The sequence below is a fragment of the Limulus polyphemus genome, unplaced genomic scaffold, assembly GCF_000517525.1.
Source record: "Limulus polyphemus unplaced genomic scaffold, Limulus_polyphemus-2.1.2 Scaffold5855, whole genome shotgun sequence".
NCBI classification, from domain to species: domain Eukaryota; kingdom Metazoa; phylum Arthropoda; class Merostomata; order Xiphosura; family Limulidae; genus Limulus; species Limulus polyphemus.
In genome coordinates this window covers 9,257-15,712 of record NW_013671465.1, presented here as the reverse complement: position 1 = coordinate 15,712, position 6,456 = coordinate 9,257, and the positions used below count along the sequence as shown (strand labels likewise).

At 36.4% G+C, this 6,456-nt stretch overlaps 1 protein-coding gene across 1 annotated transcript in view; it reads left to right on the top strand.

Moving 5' to 3' along the window:
• Positions 1 to 5,419: 5,419 nt before the first annotated feature.
• The window catches only part of LOC106473063 (lactosylceramide 4-alpha-galactosyltransferase-like), a 6,462-nt gene continuing 5,425 nt past the window's right edge, over positions 5,420 to 6,456 (top strand). The window contains exon 1 of the mRNA XM_013933742.2: positions 5,420 to 5,452. The gene's annotated coding sequence lies outside the window, so the exon portion shown is untranslated. The remainder of the gene's footprint in view (positions 5,453 to 6,456) is intronic.

Here is a 6,456-nt window from a genome sequence, read left to right as displayed (position 1 = left end):
CCGCAACTTCCGATGTATAATATACGCAGCGAATGAATACATGCTGCGTCACATATCAAAGAGTCTTTCCTAACTCAACATCTCCTTTTTTTATGTTGCTATTATCATAATATATGTATAAACTTCTCGCGGTCTAGTCACGTTGAATTTAGCACGTGTTTGAAAATATTCTCGTCATTTATGGTGTAGGTATATTTCAAACTAACATTCCCCTGCGCGGAGGTCTACACTTTGGGGTGTGAAGCGGCCAGCGGTTGACTTCTCCATTATATTTATATTAAACACTTAGTTATTCCATGATCTGGGACAAAATGCAGTGTTGGTTTCTTACCATTAGGTTTCGATAGAGAAATCGAGAATGAAGGAAGCATGCTAATACATTGAGAAAGTGGAACAGCACTCAATTTAATTTCATTTTAACTGAAACAACACTAACTTTAATATAACGAAGCTAGGAATGTAAACAGTCAAGAAAGTTTTAAAAATGTAACATAAGTTGTCTACGTTTGTAAACAGTCAAGAAAATTGTAAAAATATAACATAAGTTGTCTACGTTTGTAAACAGTCAAGAAAATTGTAAAAATATAACATAAGTTGTCTATGTTTGTAAACAGTTAAGAAAGTTGTAAAATGTAACATAAGTTGTCTGTATTTGTTAAACAGTCAAGGAAGTTGTAAAAATATAACATAAGTTGTCTGTATTTTTTAACAGTCAAGAAAGTTGTAAAAATGTAACATAAGTTGTCTGTATTTGTAAACCGTCAAGAAAGTTGTAAAAATGTAACAAAGTTGTCTATGTTTGTAAACAGTCAAGGACGTTGTAAAAATGTAACATAACGGTAAAATCCAGGATTTGATCCCTGTGGTGGACAAAGAAGATAGCCCAATATGAACTTGTTCTAAAAACAAAGATAACGGAATTTTTGAAATCAACACAAACTTGACGTTTCACCACAGTTATTGGCGTCATCAAATGGTTAACAGAAAGTTTTGTCAATTCGTTATGGTGAAGAGCTGTTTTATTTGTCTATTCATTATTTCGATGTCACGGTACAACGGTACGTCTTCAGATTTACAACGCTAAAATCAGAAGTTAGATTCTCCTCGGTGGCTTTGCTATAACAAAACACAAATTATTTCGACAAAAATTAAAAAACATATAGTTAAGAATACAAAAAAAAAATACCATATAATACTCTTTTGAGTCTAGATTCAGTACATTAGATGTTTGTTAGCCTTTTGTATACATCGTATACTGTTATAAAACAGGCAAAAATGACTCCAGTAGCTTGGGCCGCCATCTATTGTTAGCTTTCTACATCAGAGCTTTTAATTTCCAATTATCTCCAAGTTTAGATATGGTAAAACAGGTAATTCGGTTTAATATAGTATCAGTATTTAGAAATGTAATAATAATAATAGATGAAAAGTAAATACTTCAAAGCAAAAAAAAAAAACAGAATAATAGTATGTTAAACTGAAAACACGTTTTTTTAAAGAGCCCTTGTATACATTTGAAAATGTCGTTTTGCACGTTTGTACAATAGTATGCATATTGTTTTATCAACTTTTAGTCAATACCAAAAAAAATATTAAACCTGCTCTCTCTCATTGAAAACTTCTAACACTAAAACTGTTTATTAAAAACACACAAATGTTATATCGTTTTTGATAACCGAATTTCGTTTCATAACGATGTGTGTTGTGAAGCACTGAGGCTCTATACTGATGTGGGTTGTGAAGCACCGAGGCTCTATACTGATGTGGGTTGTGAAGCACTGAGGCTCTATACTGATGTGGGTTCTGATGAGGACTGAGGCTTTATACTGATGTGGGTTGTGAAGCACTGAGGCTCTATACTGATGTGGGTTCTGATGAGGACTGAGGCTTTATACTGATGTGGGTTGTGAAGCACTGAGGCTCTATACTGATGTGGGTTGTGAAGCACTGTGGCTCTATGCTGATGTGGGTTAAGAGCACTCAGGTTATATATTGATGTGGGTTGTGAAGCACTCAGGTTCTGTGTTAATATGCAGTTGTGACTTGATTCAGTAACGTGTTATCCGTAGTATAAGCCTAAGTTTGGTCTTTCATATCTCATTACCTTCACGATCTGGTAGTTTCCTCTTCGAAGGGAGTTCATCTTTCCCTGTGGCTATGTTGACTACATCTACTAGATTTTAACAGGGTGGTCAGTAACGTGTTATCCGTAGTATAAGCCTAAGTTTGGTCTTTCATATCTCATTATCTTCACGATCTGGTAGTTTCCTCTTCGAAGGGAGTTCATCTTCCCCTGTGGCTATGTTTACTACATCTACTAGATTTTAACAGGGTGGTCAGTAACGTGTTATCTGACTTACAGTTATTGTTTCTTTCTCTTCTATTGATTTCTTTTTGGATCCCACTCAGTGGCGATGTTGCCCAGTCGGGTATGCTTGTATTTAAATTCCGCACTAGAGACCTTTATATCGGTTCCTAATTGCAATGGGCTCTGTCGAGATGAGGTGTTCCCATAAGACCATCTGGACACAATTCTGGATGTTGACACCATATTACAATATTTCCAATGGATCGCTACTCGTGGACTGTCATTAATAAAGCTAAAGGGGATTTTGCCAGTCCCTGCTGATCTTAGAGCTGAATCAGTCGAGATCAGTTTACTTTTAAACTCGGGACTCCCCAACGCTTATGTTCCCCCTTACTTCTACTAGTGGAGCTTGGGATCCTTACCACACCCAGTTCCAAGTCGATAGGGTGGTGGACAGAAGATTTACCTTTGGCGTGGTGAGATTTCTTCACTTTAGTAGAAGAGGGCAAAGCTGGGGACCCTCCTACATGGGTCCTTGGTGGGGGGGGGGTGCTTAAACTTTCCTACCTGGGTCCTTGGAAGTTTTTCTTCGATGTATATAGAAGCAGGACCAACCATGCAGGATACTACTCGTAAAACCAGTCCAAATTTGATGCTTAGTTATCCGGTGGGATGGTGGTGCTTGGACCCTCCTATGAACACCGTCAGGTCTTATGTTGTTCATGCAGTGGTCCACTATCTCCTTGTAAATCCGAACGCGACGCAGTCCCCCTCTTTGGTCCTTGGTGGGACAGTGTTCTACATCCTCTCCTTAATTCCAAGGGTAATTCCACTTGGTGGGGGCGTGAAGACAACTGTTTGTAAATCTAGATAGGATTAGTTCTGGACTATGGTGGAGTATGGAATATGATCCCCTCAATCCAGACCTTGGATGTTGCCTTTTGGACTTCTTCAGGTTGATCAGAAGGATCATAAATTTGGTGGCTCCTAACGAATCATTCTGTGTTTACTGTTACAAAGATATATACATCTGCAGTCCAACTGCCCTGGGCTCCAACGTGGGATATGGGTACTATGACCCCTTTTATCCAACCTGAGTCGTGGAACCTCGGTTGTTTGGTCGGGGTTGGACCATCATATTTGTATTATATTCCATCCTTTTCAATTTTCTGTAGTTCTGGGTGAAGAGCATACCTGTTCTGGATGTAGTGTAGTGTTCCCCACTTTGATACCACTTATTGTGGTACATATTTGTTCTCTGCAGACGCTTTATGTATGATCCCTGTCTTCATTGGCCCCTCCGTCTTCTCAATGGGGATTCTAGCTATCAGTATCAGCAGAAGTATATAAGTTTAGGAAGTTATCATTTTCTTAAACTGAAAATGTATTTCCAAACATACTTACCTCCGCTGACACTCTTCTTCTCCACTAAGAGCCGGTGTTAGTGACCGGAATGTAGTAAGTCTCGAAAAAGTGATTTTATTGTCTGCATACAGTGGCTGCATAGAGGGCGTGTGAGGGACGGAGTAATGTTTTGCAAGTTAGATATTGCTGAGGGCAGTCGAGTGGGGTATATAAAGACTGGAGAAGTAGTTATTAGTGTCAGTGGAGATAAATATGTTTAGAAATACATTTTCAGTTTAGGAAAATGATAACTGGAAATATCATAAAAACTATATGGTTTTCTTCGTCTTGTTGTCATAAGTGCACTTAAACCTACTCAGTTACTTTAGAATTTCAATTGACAAGCCAAACTACCTTTCTCTATTTCTATTGCACTAGTATTCTGTGTATTCACTTACAATTATTTTACGAGTTACCGCAGCTGTATACTTTTCTTCCAGTAATCATTTGGTTCTCGTATTTCAGATATCTTTTGTCCCTTTTGTCAAAGTGCACTCGGGCTGATTCAATTACTTTAGAACCACGCTTTGACGGAATAAATTATAATTCTGATCTCCTTTTGTGCTGTTCGTCTTACTCTAACATATTAAACATTAGGTCTATCACTTCTACTGCAGTTAACTTCACGCCGAACTTTTTCCCTGGCTGTAACTTTACTCTCTTCTGTTATTGTGTGTCCGTTGTTTCTGCTCATCTCATTATATATATATATATATATATATATTGTTACGTCTCTGGTCGTTCTTTTGTTAATTTTCCGTAGAAATTATTTCCGATAAACTTTCTTTCTCAACTCAACTTTGCAATACACTTAATTTCCACAGTCACTTTAACTTAAACACACGCTATAATTCACAATGAATTACACAGTTTACTTACGGCTTGACTAGATTATCTGTCTCAATCTCCCTGTCTGCAATTCAATTATTTATGCCGTCACTTCTCGCCGGTCTTATATATACAAAATAGTAGGCGTCTAGCAAACACTCGACCTTTCAGGAACGTTCGAGATACTCATTAGGTGTTACGTAACAATATATATTTATATGTAACAATTCAATATGGTAGGGGGCCAAACATTTCTTAGCCAATCAGAGGCAACAGGGAGGGAAACATAGGCATCAGGAACCAAGGAACAGACCCCCAAAATAGTAGAAAAGGTTTAAATAAATAAAGATCGGGAAATGACATCAAACAAAACAGTTAAAGAATTTTGACGCATGAACAGACAATAGTGGACCCCCCCCCCCCACCCGCATTAACACAATTGTGCAAAATCTGAATATGTCATTTTACACTTTATCTTTTAAATTCAGGAAATGGTATCAGCAACGACGATGGCCTCAGAAAATAAAAGAAGAAAAAAAATGTATAAGTTAAAGTTAATATTATTGGGAAAACAAAACGGTGGAAAAATATTGATTCTGCAGTAAGAGTTCAGACATAAATAAAAAAAAGTAAAAAAAATATTTGCTTTAAAAAATAAGGCTTCTTGGAAAAACAATCTAATAACCCGAACGAAGCCAGATACTCTGTCTAGTAAATAAACGATTTCGCTATACTTACAGTTAGTTCCTTCATTAAACTCTCGCACCTGAGTTTAAAATATGGAACGTTTTCGTTTTTTTTTTAGTTTTAATACATGTGTTTGGAATAAAGTATTTCCAGAGCATAGTGCTACGTCGACAGTCTTCGTGTACTGAGGGTTAGGCTAGACTGCCAGAGTCGTGGAAGTTTCAGGTTTGTTATCAAATTATGCACTAAATTTAGTCTAAAGAAAAGTGTGAGAATTACAATAGTAATAACAAATCTAAATTGTTATTATTTTATTACAAGTTAAAGCTTTTACTTTACAGTAAGGAAGAATATTTTTAGAACAGGTACGACTTTTCGATCACTGGTGAGATCATTCTAAAGTACAGAAGTTTTAACGGTAAAGCTTTAGATATTTAAATCAACAATCTAGCAATGTATTTAAATTTTAAAACTGATAATTGTTACGCATGTGTGTGTAACAATCCGCCTGAATTGAAATAATATTTATTTATGGCTGAACCGAAAAAATAGTGACTAAACACTGAAAAATGGAAATGCTGTTCGAAATATTTACATAAGTTTAGGAATTTTTGGAGAAATAACGACATATAGAAATGTTCCTGGGCATTTGTTAACTGTGGGATTGTTTGATTTTGTTAATAAAGCTTCTATCATTTTTCTTCTGTTAATGTTAGATCCATGTTTTAATATGGTAATATTCTATTCAGGAAAACTGTTTGTTTATATGTTCATGGACTTGGAAGTTGTTTTTTTAACCTGGTTATCAAGTTACGTCCTGTTTCAAGTATGTAAAAGGCTTAGCAATTGTTACACTTTATTTTGTAAATGTTTCCTGGTGGGGTGGATTTGTTATATAATTTTCTTAACATGTGTTTAATTTTTATTCCAGAAGTGAAAATGAATATAGTCGTTATATTAAGGTTATATTTATGTGCTTATATTAAGGTTATATTTATGTGCTAGTCTTTTCCAAATTTATGATAGAATTATGCTAATACTTTCTATATATGGGAGAGTGTTTAGTGTTTCTTAATGTTACGACAGCGGAAGTCACGTGACGCTGCTGGCGCTTTGGCGCTGGTGACGTGTGTGATGAGTTTCTCGAATGATCGGGGAAGTCCAAGTGTGATCGAGTTGCCCTCTTCGTTAGTATATAAGAATGGCAGAGGAAAGCCAGCGCGGAGGGG